The sequence below is a fragment of the Myotis daubentonii genome, chromosome X (genome assembly GCF_963259705.1).
Source record: "Myotis daubentonii chromosome X, mMyoDau2.1, whole genome shotgun sequence".
NCBI classification, from domain to species: domain Eukaryota; kingdom Metazoa; phylum Chordata; class Mammalia; order Chiroptera; family Vespertilionidae; genus Myotis; species Myotis daubentonii.
Window position 1 is genome coordinate 3,487,020 of NC_081861.1, and position 17,421 is coordinate 3,504,440.

Here is a 17,421-nt window from a genome sequence, read left to right on the forward strand (position 1 = left end):
GTATCAACTTATAAAGAATAAAAAATTTGATATAATTTTAGATGATTTGTCTTTTGTTTCAAAATTTGGGTTACTGTCATAATAAAAAAATGTTGGCAAAATGAGCTTTAATTTTCAATTGCTGTATAATTTATCGACCCTTTTCTACCTGCCAGTATGCATGAAACTGCAGCTCAAGTTCAGGCAAAGTATATAACTTCCCTATGGCTCAATTTCCTTTTAAGCAAAATGAGAAAATTGTCAAAGATTAGTTCTCTCACTACTTTTCCGAACAAGTAAAACTTATAAAGCACTTTATAAATATAAAAAAACTATTTTAAAAGATTTGGGGGGAATAAAATGTATAAGCAGGATACATATTTCTAGATAAAAAATTCTCATTTTAAAACCACCTTTTAATTTTCTAAGTCTCCTATATTATCAAATGTATTTTACAACAGACACAATCCTTAGAGAAATATTTTTAATAAACACTCTTGAATTGGGGAATTGTCTCAGATTGGAGACCAAAAGAGACATGATGACTAAAAGCACCATGGGATCCTGAATAGAATCCTGGAAATGAAAAAGAACTTAAGTGGAAAAACTGGTGAAATCCGAATAGAGTTCAGAACTTAGTGGTTTTGTACCACTGTTCATTTTCTGGTCTTGATGAGTGTACCACTGTTAATACAAGATTGAGGAAGCTGAGTAATGGGTACATGGGAACTCTGTGTACCATTTTTGCAACTTTTCTGCAAATATAAAATTAGTTCCAAATAAATAAGTTAAAAAACACTCTTTGAGAAAGAAAATCAATTGTTAGATGTTTTATTAAGAACCTAAATCTAAAATAGTTTAATACAATGCATGTGAAATGATTCCACTAGATGGCACCCTATTTTCTTCAGACACCTCTTTTCACATGTCAGTCATCATCACATGATATAAATTCTTCTTGAGCTTATTTCATAGTTGCAATAGATTCTATGATTTAACTCATTGCATAAAACAATGTTTGCTTTATTTTCTTGAATGTCTTCCTCCAGGATTTAAGCTTCATTATCTTTCCAGAAATTTAAGATAACATTTAGAAATTCTGTCATTCAACCCACTTATTGAGCCTTTACTTTGTGCCACATGATCTCTACATCCGAGGCAACCCATTCTCTTTAGTGGTGACCAACATTAAAAACTTCCCATCCTCCTGCACACTTGAAAACTGCATTAGATTCAGAGCAAGGAGCGAAAAATGTTTTCCCAGCTTTGTTTCCATGACTCTCAATACTCAACACCTCATTGACCTTTACTGCTCAAAGGAAGGGTTAGCTATTCAATAACTTCTAGATTCCTTTTTTATGTCTAAGCTAAAAACCTAAGTTCATTTGAAAGTTAAAGCCAAATGTATACGTTTACCAGTTCCAGTATAGGCTGGTTTCTGCGCTCCAAACTTATTTATCTGCAGCATTTCCTGCCCATCAATAACCTCCTTGCAAAACATTCCTGTCATCCATGCTCCTCAACTTGCCACAGCTCTCTGTTAAGAAGCACTAAGAAGCCCAAGACAATGAGTTTCATGCCATCCTGAAGTTTCATTTTAGCAAAGATATTTCAAACATTGCTAATGTGACTTTTTTAAAAAAAGGATTAAACCTGTTTGGGGTTGCTTATATGTCAAAATGAAAACAGAGTCATGCCATTTACTAACTTATTCCCAAGTTCTAAACTTACATAAGACAAGAAAACATTCACTTTCTGAATTTTACAGAGTAAATGAGAGAGAAAATACTTGTAACACCTGGCCCTAGCCAAAACCAGAAGACATAGAAACAGGGATACCCTCAACTTGGACTGAAGTACCCTGCAAAAGACCTGCGGCAATTCTTAAATCAAATATCCATATAAATCTCTCTCTGCATTTATTTCTCATTTACCAACAAAACCTATAAAGGATAGATTATAATAACCAAATTGGATCTTAAAAATGATTTCCTTTCAAATACAATTTTCTCCAATTGTGAAAGCAATTTTTTTTAAAGAAATTTTCCTTAAATACAACACAAAGCTCTACAGTATGGTTTTTCTGGTGCTCTAAACTTCATCTAAATTTATCACCAGTTTTGAGGGAACAGGCTGTTAAAGTTAAGACATAATTACTTATATTATCTCCAACTTTAAAATGCAAAGATATACTTTTTCATGTTGAATTAAACTGAGGGAACTATATGCTTTAATAAGAATTTCAATTTGCTATTTCTAAACCATTAGGTTTCTTTTTAAAAAAATCAAAACTGTTCATCAACTTGCCTATGACCTCAAATTTATTTAACAAATATTCCATTCAATTAATTGTTCAAAGACCTTTAGAGAATGCCTTCACCAAGAAAACATGATATTGGTCTCTCCTCTTCATGCCATTCAAATTTATACACTTTGAGATACTAAATTATTTATCTAAAGCTTTACCCAAATGAGTAGAACTTGAGATTATCTTCCATACATGTGGAATATGTTATATTCCGTATACATTTTACATATAAAATATATATTTAAGAGTGAGCCCTAACTGGTTTGGCTCAGTGGATAGAGCACTGGCCTATGGACTGAAGGGTCCCAGGTTCGATTCTGATCAATGGCAAGGGCATGTACCTTGGTTGCAGGCTTGGCATGTGTGGGAGGCAACCAATCGATGTGTCTCTCTCACATCGATGTTTCTCTCTCTGTGTCTCTCCCTTTCCTTTCCGTTCTCTCTAAAAATCAATGGAAAAATATCCTTGGTGAGGATTCACAAAATTTTTTAAAAAAAAGTGACCCATGCCCCTGGAAATCTCAAGTAACAAGAGAAAACAAAACAAAACAAAACAACAACATCAACAAAACCAATGGAAAAATAAGCTCATTTAAAGATATTGGCTAAAAATTACTCAGTCATGTCATATGTTCAGCTAATGACATCAAAATCCCCAAGACATATCTGGATAAATCCAGCTTTAATGTATGGTTTATGATCTTACTTCTTTGATCAAATAATAAGTGTCTGATCACTGGGTTAGGTGGGTGCTGGTATTACAATAATAACCCACAACATGGTGCCATTGTCCTTACAGAGTTTAATTCTAATGAGGATAAGAGACCAGTCAATAATCAATATCCACAAAAATAAGACAGATACTATGATAGAAAATGACAGAAAATCCCTTTATCTGGCCCAGGGTCAAGTGATTATTAGAGAAAAGGAGTTCCAAGGAAAATACATAACATTTAAAATACTTTCAACATGAATGAAAACAAATTTTCTGATTAAACGCTCATAATTGAAAATCCACAACAGACTTTCCTGTCTTCACATTTTGGTCAGTTGTATTTTGCTCTATTTATATGCTATAATCTTTTGTTTAAAAAGAAGATAGCATCTATGTTTATGAAAAGGATGGTTGGTCAGTTCTTATACTTTTATACCATGTTTAGAAACAAAAGCTAAGAAAATAAATTCAAACAAACCTTTTGTGTTTCCAGTTCATAAACATCACCACCAACCTCTTAAAAAAATCAATTGATTTTTCTTGCTTACTACTGGCACTTCTTCAATGCAAAACCACACACAAGTTTATCTGCCATGAATTCCCCCCAGGAAGCAAGTGGAAAAGAAGCCATACTTGAAAGAACTCTTAACTTCCCCTAAGATGACTCCTTTAGATAAAGGAGAAACAGAACTTTGTGGGGATGAACTGAACTACTTCCAGATTTCCCAGAGAGAATCCTTACTTGTGACCAGTTCAGCTGCCTTTAGTATTATACAGCCTTTAAATAGCCTCTCTTCTACTTATATCCCTTCTAAATTCACTATTGTTACTCATTTATGAGTACACTGGTATTAGCATAAGTCAATGACTCACTATATTTTTAAAACCACCAACTCCCCACCTCCCTGTTTTTCCCCCCTTTGGTATTTTGCAACACTTAAGAATATGAGTAACTATACACAAGAAATGCTGTTTGCCCTTTTTGCTTGTTTATGGTTTAAACAGTAACCATACCCCATTAATAAAATGAGTGCAATTCATCATGGTCATGGCTTCTGGTGAAAAGGTGATATTTGTGTTTAAACCTTCAGATTAAAAATTTATTCCACATATGTTCTTTGATCATCATTTCTCACAAATCTATTTAGAAAACAGTTCACACAAATTCTTTTATTTCAACAAATCAATAAATGAGTACCATTCTTTCTTTTGACATAAAGGCACTACTAGTATAGTATGATTTCTGTTAATCACGCGTGAGGAATGCAAAATAACTGAGAAAACTACAGACTGTACTAGCCTTTTTAAATTGTCCGTCAATGAAGGCCTGATATAATTGACCCAATTTATCTTTTCAATCTTATCTGCCAAGTCTTCCTGAAATCTGCCATCTATTCATGCTGGATTGAAGGAAAAAGTATCTCTGTTGAGAGCAATCCACAGGGACCTTGAAAGTCCTCCTCTCTCCCTCTCTCCATAGACACTCAACCAACCACCTCAAAGCAGATGCTCCTCCAGAAACCTTTTCTAACCACTGTAGCTGTCAGCCACTGCTTCCCCTCTGAACTCATATTACACTATCTTAACACTTCATGATCTATCTCATACTCATATCTTTTCCCAAGTAAACAGTACACTCCTTCTAGAGAGTCTATCTTTGACGTTCTCTGTTTTACCCACAGCAGCTGGCATTTGGGGGCACAGAAGTAAATATTTGAAAAACCAAATCTCCATTCTCCCCTCCTTTTAAAAGCAAGACATCACACAGGTCCGGAGCATATTCTTGTCCTACCTGAGTTTGGGGTTTCAAGCAGCTGGCAGAGCAGTGGTGTACAAACAACTAAAACAAATAATGGAAGTGAAGATTCCCCAGTAAAACAGTCATAAACAGAAATGAACACCTGCATCTCTCCATTTTTCTAATGAGCATGACAAATGTACCCTTCATAACACTAGAGCAGTGGTTCTCAACCTTCCTAATGCCGTGACCCTTTCATACAGTTCCTCATGTTGTGGTGACCCCCAACCATAAAATTATTTTCGTTGCTACTTCATAACTGTAATGTTCTACTGTTATGAATCGTCATGGAAATATCTGATCTGCAGGATGTATTTTCAGGGGTCGTGACCCACAGGTTGAGAACCGCTGCCCTAAAGTAATCTGCCACTTCATAAGGATCTTTAATTCCACATGGACACACACCACCATGGATTGCCATGGAATTGTCTATCAGGACTTTGTAGAATTGCTATACTGAATTCCTTATATAATTTCAAAAAATTCTGTGACTAACCAGAAGCTTGGTTTTGTAAAAAAGAAAAATGGTTTTGTAAAAGCTGACAAAATGATAGAACATACAGCACTCTACACCGAGGATTTGTGCATTTACATTTTAAAAGATTTAATTGCATGTAAATTTTACCTAAAAAAAAATTGAAAACCAAATACTCAACTTATAATGCAGAAACATTCAGGAGTGTTTTTAAAAACACATCAAAAAAGATGGGTTCATGGATGGCGAGATGAGCACCTAGATGGTTAGAGATTTGATCAAGCAAATATCTTAAAATGCTAGTAATCTCGTTGTTAAGCATATGTGCTCACTATAAAATTCAACTTTCCTGTAGACTTGGAGATTTTTATAAAAAATGTTAGGGGACAAAATCAACAGTGTAAACTTATTTTTAAAGCCACACACACACACACACACACACACACCCCTTGCTAAAAATATTTTAAAATATTTATTCTTGCCTCCAAATTTGGCATCCACAAAGCAGAAAGTCTTTGGCTACCATCTGCCTCCTAAAGCAGATCCCTCACCTTGGGGAACAGTTTGGGTCAGGGCCCTCCCCTGACTCACACCTGAGAATCAGCTGAGCACCCTGCCCCTTGGCAGGGCCTGAATGGGCACCTCCTCCCCAGTATTCTGTCTCAGGAGGCAGGATGGTACCCGTCCTCACTGCTGCGGAACAAGGCACCTGCTCCTGAGCCCACTCTATTCACCCTTCCAACTCGTCACTGAAGTGCCCCAGGGTCGATGATCTCCAGGGAGCCATTATCAGCACACAGCATTGTTCCAGACACTTTCGGTTTCTCTGTAAGCCTCTGGGCATTTCCCTAAGCGTTTCTCCTCCCCTCACCCGCCCAGCAGCTCCCTCTGTAGCTTTCCTAGGAGAAAATCAAAAAAGCAGAGAAAGGCAAGGGACTCTGCAGTTATGAACCCAGGCATTTGCAGTGATGGAGTGGAGACCACATGCTCTGTGTGCAGTCCAACAACCTGCAGTAGAAAAGAAAAAAAGAGGGGCTCCCACCCTCTGTTGTTCTTCACACTTAGCCAAGAATAATGAGAGACAGGGAAGGAGAAAGGCTCATTCTTACTGCTCATACCTGCCGCGACAGGAAACTGCTGACATTGTGGTATCTATAAGGACAGGGACCCCAGCCCCTATTCCGTATCAGGCTTCCCCATTCCTTCATAATCTTGCTCATAACAAGAGGCAAGTAAAAAAATAAGTGAAAGTAATTCTGCATAATTCAGTCTCCCAAACCATGTGACCACGTGTTCTTTCAAGTTAACCTTTGTCTGCTGGTTGTCTGACAACATTTAAACTAAATCTAGACCACAGAGCATATTGCTAGTGTTTTTGCTTTAGCCAGAGCTGCTTCAATTCTGAGTTGGGGCTGGAATTCACATAGAAGCTGATCTGTGAGAAAAATCCAGAGCCCAATGAGAAAACCTACTACTCCAGTGGTTCTCAACCTTCCTACTGCCGCGACCCTTTAATACAGGTCCTCATGTTGTTGTGACCCCCAATTTCATTGTTACACATTGAACATAATTAAAGCATAGTGATTCATCACAAAACAATATGTAATTATATATGTGTTTTTTGATGGTCTTAGGCAACCCCTGTGAGTCATTTGACCCCCAAAGGGGTCGCGACCCACAGGTTGAGAACCACTGTACTACTCTGTCCCTATAGATCTCATAGGTCATCCATCCTTTCATGCTATAATAACTCCCTTTCCACTCGCTGCCACTTTTCCCTTATCTCTTCCCTCTAGACATTCTAGTGAAGTAAACACACTTAGGAGAAAAGCTTTCCTAAGAGCACTTTACAGAAAGACACTACCTTCACAGATGAATGAGTAAAGAAAATGCGGTATATACATACAATGGAGTATTATTCAGCCTTAAATAAAGAAATCCTGTCACATGGATGAACCTTGAGGGCATATGCTAAATTAAATAATCCAGTCACAAAAGGACAAATACTGCATGATTCCATTTATAAAAGTTATATAAAGTAGTCAAACTCTTAGAAAGAGAAAGTAGAATGGTGTTTGCCAGTGGCTGGGGAAGGGGGAAGGGGAAAGGGATATATTGTAAGATAACTAGTATAGGTTTTGTTTTGCAAGATGGAAAAGTTCTAGAGCTCTGTTGCACAACAATGTGAATACAGTTAACACAACTGTACTATACATTTAAAATGGTTAAAATGGTAAATTTCATGTTCACCACAGTTAAACACGTTACCTTCCCTCTACATTTTGGATACTCTAAATCTCCAATTCAACATTTTGAAATTAAAAACCAAAACAAGTATTTGAGGGTTTTTTCCTTATTGAAAATGAAAAATCCTCAAATTAAATTGCTTTGAAGATTCAAGAACAATAATTATAAAGCACTTGAAACTATCAACCATCACTTGTGACAAACTGTCATGTTAAGCATGCATGACATTTTCATAGCAGGAAGGATCCTGACATTCGTCTTGAAGGTATGTGTGGTATGCTGAATTGGCTTCTAAATCAAATGAGGCTGATGATATGTAGCCTTTTAGCAAAGGAAGGATATATCACAAGACAGTCTTACAGACTGAACACTGTGGCTATTATAACAAAGGCAGCAAAATGAATAATTCACGTGGAGATGGCACATACAAGCATTAGGAGCAACTGGGACTTCATGAATGGTTCCCGCACTAAGAAGAAAGATAACTCTGGAGTTGGCAGAGTAAAAAGGCAGGGCAAATTTTTATTCATCCAGCCTTCCTTTCAGAAAAGGCTAAACTCAAAGGAAACTACATTTTCTAAAGCTCATGATTTCAACTTTCCACTGTAAGAATGACATAAGGGAATGAAGTGGAATGCCCAAGACTGTTTCCTCTGTAATAGAAATGTAATGAACATGCCTATAACTTGGCCTTAGAGACTAAAAAATAGGTACTATGGAACTTAATTTCCCAATAGCTTATGACTCCTTGGCTTTGGGGATCTATGATTCAGAACAGTCTCCTTTGAATTTCACTAGAGGCATTATTCAGGTTTGTGAAATAACAAACAAGAAAGCAAATCTATTTGCATGGTTTCTATGTGATTTGCATGTTCCTCCACAAGCTGTAGTCTACTTAAAAAAAGTAAAAGTTTCTGAAATTCATATGGGCAGACCATAACTTTTCTTACTTCTGTCTCATTTCAATTAATTTGTACTTGGCGCCACTGTCATTAACATGGAGCACTATCCTAGAGGTAAAGAAGATAAAAAAAATCAGAAAGCAGCAAACCTGTAAGGCTTTATCCTGGGAGAGCCCTCAGAGGGGATTAATGGTCTAGGAAAGGCTGAAGTAAGTACCTAGCCAGGCACATTCTGGTGGAAATATGAAGAACAAAGAAGAGTGGAGACCAAGCAGTGTAAAAGGTTATGGCTCAAGCAATAATTTGTGGTCCCAAGCTGAAATCAGAAAATTCTCCAGAGTCCCCAAATTCACATACCATCAAGCAGACGGGAGCTTAAAGTATGAAATATGCAAGGCCTGGCCCTATCAGTCTTCATCACCCATCGTCCCCAAATCTAGCCATAGGAGCTGCTGATAAATGATCCTGTGCGTGGTATTGTTTGAGGGGGTTTGAAGGTCTCACTTTCTCAAAGATATTCATTTATCTTTTTTTAAAAATATATTTTATTGATTTTTTTACAGAGAGGAAGGGAGAGGGATAGAGAGTTAGAAACATCGATGAGAGAGAAACATCGATCAGCTGCCTCCTATACACCCCCTACTGGGGATGTGCCCGCAACCAAGGTACATGTCCTTGACTGGAATCGAACCTGGGACCCTTCAGTCCGCAGGCCAATGCTCCATCTACTGAGCCAAACTGGTTAGGGCAAGATGTTCATTTTCTTAATAAGAAGTATCAAAGATGGTAGTGACACCAAGAAGGAAGTGCTGACAAGAGTACTAGGGACTCCTGGAGGCCAGAGATAACTTCCCCCAGTGGCAAGATCTGTCCCTTCCCACCTCATGGGCAATACCAGGTTCCTGATGCCATCCAGGACACCAGCTGCATGACCAACTCGTATTGTTTCTCTCTGGTATTGCACAAAGGCCTCCTGGTGAGCTCTCTCCCCAAAAATCAGGGGGTAGGGGGCATGTAATGATGATAATGGTCACCTGGGATCCTCAGTCCAGGGTTCAAGCTCAGTACCAAAGCAGATAGCAGGACCTCCTCAAACCAGCCCTTTCCTGTTCCTATCTAAAGAAAGAAACACATTTAACTATCTGGACGCTCAGCTTTCTAGTGACCTGACACCAATATAGGGCTTCCTTATGAACAGTTCCAGAATTAGAATCAGCATGTCACCTAGAAACTGCAAAGAAAGAATGGAAGCTTTGATTTATGTCCTTGGGGACATTATTTAGACCTAGGTGGTCTGGAAGAGGCACAATGTGCACCTAACACCGACTGGAAGAATTGGGGACATTGCCTACCATTATTAGCCAACACTTCCTGTACAGAAGGGAAAAAGTCATGTCAGAAAAAGAGCAGGGTGTGTGATGATTATAAGAATTGCCCATTATTGTTTAAATAATACAAGTAACCCCAGGCTTCAATTTCATCAGTTATAACTTGGAGAATTCACAGGTTATCTAGGGGAATTACATATGTCTAAAGGGAGGTGATTTGATCCAACCCCTGGGTCTGCTTCTGAATCGTGGTATCCCACCCCACCCATTCTCCCATTCTCTCTTCCCTCCCCAACTTCCCAAGAGAGAGGCAAACCTCACCATGAAACAAAGGAAAAGGAATCAAAGACAAAAGAAGGACAAGGCGAATCATGGTTAAGCTTAAACCACAGATGATGGGCATATGTAAGAAGAACAGAGAGAGAGAGAGAGAGAGAGAGAGAGAGAGAGAGAGAGAGAGAGAGAGAACGAAAGGAATAAAGGAAGGAAGGAGGAAGGAAAGAAGGAAGGAAGGAATGAAGGGAGGAAGGGAGGAAGGAAAGGGAGAGCCACCATCCACCATGGCAGTAATTTCCTGGGGCACAAGGGATAAACGTGCACACAAGAGGCACATTTACGTGCCATCTGCCCTTTCTCATATTCTTCCATGTGCAAAATTAAGTGCCTTTGTAAACTTTAAACCACCCTCTATGTGATAGGAGTTTGACTTTACTATGTCTCTCAGTCTTTAATGTCAACTGCCCTGAGGCTGAAAGTCCTAAAAGAATATGCTAAATATTCTCTTGTATATATCTTCTACTCCCTTTCCAATTTCTCCCTTAGTCATCCTCCTCTGGCAAAACCCAGCCCCCCTTTAAATCCAGTTCTTTGTCTGCATCATGTGTACTCTCATTCAGACAACAGCTACTGGAGAAAAACATACCCACACGGACACTCACTTTGATCATGGCCACCAACCTCAAAGGGGCCCTGAGTGCTATCTGATAATCATGATACATTTTGCTGATTCAGTTACTCTCCGATTTTCCCAAATGACTACTTCATCCCGTTTGCTCTCTCTTCAAATCTCCAATGCCTCATCCCCCATCCTCACTCACAGCTTCCTATTTCACTGAAAAACTACATGCAACCCTGACAGACATCCCATAAGCCCCCGCCATTACATCTGTCCTTCTATACACATCTGTACCCATATCACTCAGGATAGGCTAGCTAATGCTATAACAATAGCCTAAAACAACAAAGGACACTAGATGTCTATAATGGTCAGCTAGAGGATCTGCTCTATGGTTTCCTTACTCAGGGGTGTAGGCTGATGAGCAATCAGTTTCTAGAACAGCGGTTCTCAACCTGTGGGTCACAACCCCTTTGGGGGTCGAATGACCCTTTCACAGGGATCGCCTAAGACCATCGGAAAACACATATATCATTCCATATTGTTTTTGTGATTAATCACTATGCTTTAACTATGTTCAATGTGTAACCATGAAAATACATCCTGCATATCAGATATTTACATGACGATTCATAACAGTAGCAAAATTACAGTTATGAAGTAGCAACGAAAATAATTTTATGGTTGGGGGTCACCACAACATGAGGAACTGTATTAAAGGGTCACGGCATTAGGAAGGTTGAGAACCACTGTTCTAGAACATTACCAGTCACTGTGGCAGAGGGAAGAATAACTTTTGAAGATTTTCCTGCTGACAATGAAATGCTATAGCACAGAAATGACATGTATTGCTTAACACTAACCACAGTCAGTTACATGACCCTGCCAAGGTATAAGGGACCATGTGTCCAGAAGGCAGAGAAGGGAACATATTTGACATTAGTGCTAATGGCTTTCAATGTGCCCACAAACTGTACTTTTTCTCCTATGAATATACTGAACTCTCAGGGAAGGCCAACCCACTCATGTACCAGATCCTTCTTGCCTCCTGAAAAACATCAGTTCCTTAACTGTTCCCACTATTTCCTGTCTTATAAATGTCTCTTTCTCTACTGGACCACTTTTATCAGTATATAAACATCATTACAATTACCCAATTTCTCCCTTAATAAAAAACAAAAATGAGAACCTGTCCTCTTCCAGTTACAACCCCATTTCTCTGTTCCCATTTCCAGCAAATCTCCTTCAGAGAGTTGCTATACTAGCTCTAGTTCCCTCCCCCCACCCCCCACACACATGCTCATCAACTCCAATAAAGCAGATCACCTCCCACCATCCCTTGACCAAACCAGTGCTTTTGGCAAGGTCTCCCACGACATCCACATTGCTACAGCCAACAGTAAACTGTGAGTACTTATCTTACCCACACTATCAGCCTCATTTGATCCAACGGAACACTCTTTTTTCCTCTTGAAACACTTTTCATCCTTGATTCCCAAGATACTTGGGTTTCTTAGTTCTTAATCCATATTCCTGACTACAGCTGCTCAGCCTTTCTTATTGGCACCGATGCTCTTTAATGTCAACAGCAGGGTGCCCCAGGGCTCAGTGCTTAGCTGGCTCCTCTTCTCTTCTACAACTCCCTCCCTTGGTAGCTTCATTTGAGCTTGTGATTTTGAATGCTATCTATGCACGGATGGGTCCCAAATGTCCAGCTTTAGGTTGAATGGCTAAACTGAGAAATACTCAGTTATCCAACTGAGTATGCAATATTTCCTCTTGGATGTTATCTTTGTCCATTTTGCTATAACAAAACACCAGAAACTGGATGGCTTATAAACAACTAACATTTATTTCTCTCCATTTTGGAAGCTGGGAAGTCCCAGACCATGCTGCTGGCAGCTTTGGTGTCTAGTGAGGGCCGGCATCCTCACTGACAACCACCTTTTCACTGTAACCTCGCTTGGCCTAAAACAGTGGTTCTCAACCTTCCTAATGCCGCGACCCTTTCATACAGTTCCTCATGTTGTGGTGACCCCCAACCATAAAATTACTTTTGTTGCTACTTCATAACTGTAATGTTGCTATTGCTATGAATCGTCATGGAAATATCTGATATGCAGGATGTATTTAGGTAACCCCTGTGAAAGGGTCGTTTGACTGCCAAAGGGGTCGTGAGCCCTGGCCAATGTGGCTCAGTTGGTTGAGCTTCATTCCATGCATCAAAAGGTCGCAGGTTAGATTCCCCATCAGGGTACATGCCCGGGTTGCAGGCTAGATCCCCAGTAGGGAGAGTGCAGGAGGCAGCAGATATCTCTCTCTCTCTCTCTCTCTCTCTCTCTCTCTCTCTCTCTCTCTCTCTCTCTCCTCTTCCAAATCAATAAAAACATTTTTTAAAAAAGGAGGCAAGGGAGCCCTCTGGAGTCTTTTATAGACGCACTCATCCCATTCATGAGAGCAAAGCCCTAAAGACCTAATCACCCCCAAAGGCTCCACCTCCTGATCCCATCACACTGGGAGTTAGGGTTTTAACATGAATTTAGGCGGGACACTAACATTTAGTTCATAACATAAGTCCCACAAGGAAAAGAATTTTGTTAAGAAATGGATGGCTCAAGTATAAAAATTGTCTAATCCAATCCCTCCTTTTACAAGTGAAGAACCATACACCTGAAGCTAAAACAAAGTGATATTGAATGTAAGCTGTAATTTAAAAAAATTAATATAAAAGTAAAATAATATTAAAATTTAGTAGCACAAAAAATAAATAAAAGGAAACAAAAGTAAGGAACCCAAGGCTCCCAGAAATAAACTAAGTTCCCAAAGGTTGGAAAAAGATGAGAACTCTGGTCACCTGATGCTTTTCTAGCCGCATCTCCACCTCTGCTAAAAGAGTAATACTCCATTGTCATGATAATGGCAAAAATAAAGGGGAATGAAGTATAAAAAATAGTAAATTAAAATATAAAAAATACAATAAAACATTAACAAACTTAAGTATGTCCCTAGTAAAGTTAAAATGGAAAACAACTGGCATAAGTAAGAAGCCATAAAAACCTAGTACACTATTAACTTTACTTACTGTTTGTGGAGTTTGCAGGTAATTCTAATATGAAGTCAACTCCATTTGCAAGACATTCCATCCACAGCCTAAATTCCAGAAAGAGATAACTCAGATCATTTTCTTAAGGTGTGAGACCCCATTGTTTGGCAATACTGTAGCATAGACAGATATATAGATAGGCATTTATGCATTTAATCATACCAAATATAACTGTGATACAACAAATTAATTACAACTTTAAATTCAAGCAACTTAACTATACTTGCCTTTATGACTTCTTGTATGAAAAATGCAGTAATTGGTCCATATCATTTTAAATAACTTCCCCCAATGGTTGAGAGTTTTCCAAAATTCACTAAATACATTTTTCTAAGATTCAAGAAACCCTAATAACCCCAAAAAGGATGAACTAATGGGTTAAGGATGAATCTATGCTTAACCACATCATAGTGAAAAATGCAGAAAACTAATGCAGATAAAATTTTACAAGTAGCCAGAGAAAAAAAGGCAAATTACATTCAAAGGGGCAATAATTAGATGATAGTTGACTTCCTCCCAGCCCTCCAAAAAAAGAAATTACTAAACTCAGAAGGCAATAGAATATCTTCAAAGTGCTAAAAGAAACTACATGAATAGAGTAGTTCCAACCTAGAATTCTATAACTATTGAACCTTCCCATCAAGCATGAAGGTGAGATAGTTTCAAATATCAAAAAGTAGAAAAAAATATACTTATAGCATAACTACACTAAAGGATATAGAAATTTTTGTCCTGTAAAACTAAATACACCCCAATACATTTAAAAACGAAATAAGATATCTAAGTAACTCATGGATCAAAGAAGAAAGACAAATTTAAAAATATTTTCAACTGAGTAACAAATTTAGTACATACTAAACTTGTAAGGATGAAGCCAAAGCTACTTAGAATAAGAAATAAATGTTAGAAAATAAGAACAACTAAATACAACAAAGCTAAATATGTATCTCATTAGGACATTAGGAACAAAAGAAACCCAAAGAAAGAACAAGGAAGGAAATATTAATAAGAGCAGAAATTAAAAAGCATAAAATAGTGAAGATCAACAAAGGCATAAGTTGTCCATTTGATAAGATTAATAAACATGCTAAATCTTTGATGAAGACTAATGAATAAAACAGAAAGAGACATAATTGCAGATAAAGATAATTAAAGAGTATATTTCAATCAACTTTATTCCAAAGTTTAAAATTGTGAACAAATTGAAAAAAATTCACAACAAAATAGAACTTATCAAAACAGTCGCAAGAAACATAAAAATTGAATAATGCTTTAAGAAATGGAATCATAATTAAAAACCTTCCCATGGTAAAAAAAAAAAAAATTAACTGCATGCCCAGATGGCTTCACCAGCAAGTTCGACCAAAAATTTAAGGAAGCAATTAACACTTAACACAAAGATTTAAGGATAAATTATACAAACCCTGCCATAGAACAGGAGCAAAGGGCACTTTCTGTAGCTTGGAGTTTAGATTGAAGCAAATACAAAAACACAGCTATAACTGAAAACTGTACGTCAATCTCATTCATAATCATAGATGCAAAAATATTAAAATGTTAGCATAGCAAACCCACATTTTAAGAAGGACAATACTAATGAAACTGAATTTAACTCAGTCCACAGTTAGTTTAAATTTTTGTTAAAGTCAATCAATATAACCTACCATATTAGTAGATTAAAAAAGAAAAATCATATTTTCATCTCAATAGATACAGAAAAAGCCAAATCTATTGATTAAAAAAAAAAAAACTTAGCAAAAAGGGAAGTTCCTATTCTAAAAAAAGATATATACCAAAAACCTATAAACATAATACTTATGGTAAAACATCAAAAACACCCTCTTTTACAAAAGAGAATGAGACAGGGTGTCCACCGTCATCTCTTCTTTTTTATAAAAATATATTTTATTGATTTTAGAGAGGAAGGGAGAGGGAGAGAGAGATAGAAACATCAATGATGAAGGAGAATCATTGATTGGCTGCCTCCTGCACACTCCCTACTGGGGATCGAGCCCACAACCCAGGATGTGCCCAGGCTGACGCTCTATCCACTGAGCCAAACCAGCTAGGGCCACGGTCATCTCTTCTACTCAACATTTGCACTAGAGCTCTTGGCCATGACAGTAAGGTAAGAAAAATTAGGAAGATTAAAAAGGAAGACAATATCGTTTACAGATGAGAAGATTAAATTTATAGAAAAAGCAAAGAATTCACTATTACTATACTTTTAAATATTTTTTAGCAAGATTGCTGAATATTACAAAGCTCAAAAATAAATTTAATAAATTGGCACTTTTTTAGAAATAAAATGTTGAAAAGTAGGCAATTTTGGTAACATCAAAATATAACAAGTACATGGAAAAAATCTAGCAAAAGATGTGCAAGATGGCTATGCAGGAAATGACATTACTGAATATGTTGAGCAATTAAAGCCAGATGCAAGGATATATACTGTATTAATCCATTTACATAAAGCTTAAAAACAGGCAAAACTAATTTATGAATAAATACTTAGATAATAAAATAAAAAGTATAACAAGGAAATTATTTTAATTCTGGGAGAAATGGATAATAATTGTAAAGAAAGAAGGGAATTCTGTGGTCCTAGCATCATTCCATTTCTTGGCCTTGGTGGTGGTTAGATGGATGCTTGTTTATAGTACTTCTTTCAGGAGCAAACTGCTAATACCACATTTCTGTATGCATATTGAATTTCATAGATGTTCATACATGCATAAAATGTTTTTTAAAATCCCCAAAGAAGCAGCTAAAAAGGGGGGAATTCATATGGTAAGTGGATCTTTAAGACATAAGAATAACTAATTTGGAACAATCACTCTGAAGAAGTTTAGTAAAATGTAACTAAATATAACAAAGCTAAGCATGTATTTTTTAAAAACAGAGTGCTAACAGAGTAACAGTCTCCCTAGCAAGACAGCTAAAAGCATGGGTTTTAGAGCCAGAAAACGTGGGTTTCAATCTTAGCTCCACCATTTAGTATCACTGAAGTTCGGGGAACGTTTCTTTTGTTTTTTAGCTAAGTGTAGTTTTCTCTACTGAAAAATAAGAATCCCACTTAACTCATGAGGATTAGAAAGAATATATCTGCAGTATCTTGTCATATAACAGAAAGTCAATAAATGGAGATTGCTTTTGTAATTATCTTTGCTGTAATTTGAAGGTGGATAATTTCCCATTTTTATTAAGTTTACAGTCTTGGGCTGACATATAAAGTTCTGATGAAAGGCATTCAGTTAACAGAAATGGACCATCAGAAGGTACCTCACTTGAAATCATTATCAGATGACAAGTTTTACAGAACTCTTAATAAATTACATTTAACACAGTCAGCAAATATAACTGTAGTAGACTATTCCAATAGTTCTTGTTTAAAAGGAATTATAAAAACCCCCTTTACTTGTGTTAGATGACCACAATGTAATACATGAAAACAATAGAGAACCTTTATAGCTGTGAATATTAAGGACATATATGTTACCTATCAATAATGATCATTCATTCAAATTAGTCCAAATGTGTTCAAACACACAGGTATTCACCGTGGCAGTCTGAGCTGCCCATGAGCTCTCTCATCCTTATTCCATCTTATTCTGTGCATTCATAGCACAAGCAACCAAGACCATAGAAGATCTTCTCAATGTGTGAGAAAG

The 17,421-nt window shown here is 37.3% G+C and overlaps 1 long non-coding RNA gene across 1 annotated transcript in view; it reads right to left on the minus strand.

Moving 5' to 3' along the window:
- LOC132223836 (uncharacterized) overlaps window positions 1-17,421 on the minus strand; it is a 36,872-nt gene that overhangs the window by 1,014 nt on the left and 18,437 nt on the right. Inside the window, exon 2 of the long non-coding RNA XR_009450534.1 lies at window positions 13,730-13,797. This is a non-coding gene — a long non-coding RNA (uncharacterized LOC132223836). The remainder of the gene's footprint in view (window positions 1-13,729; window positions 13,798-17,421) is intronic.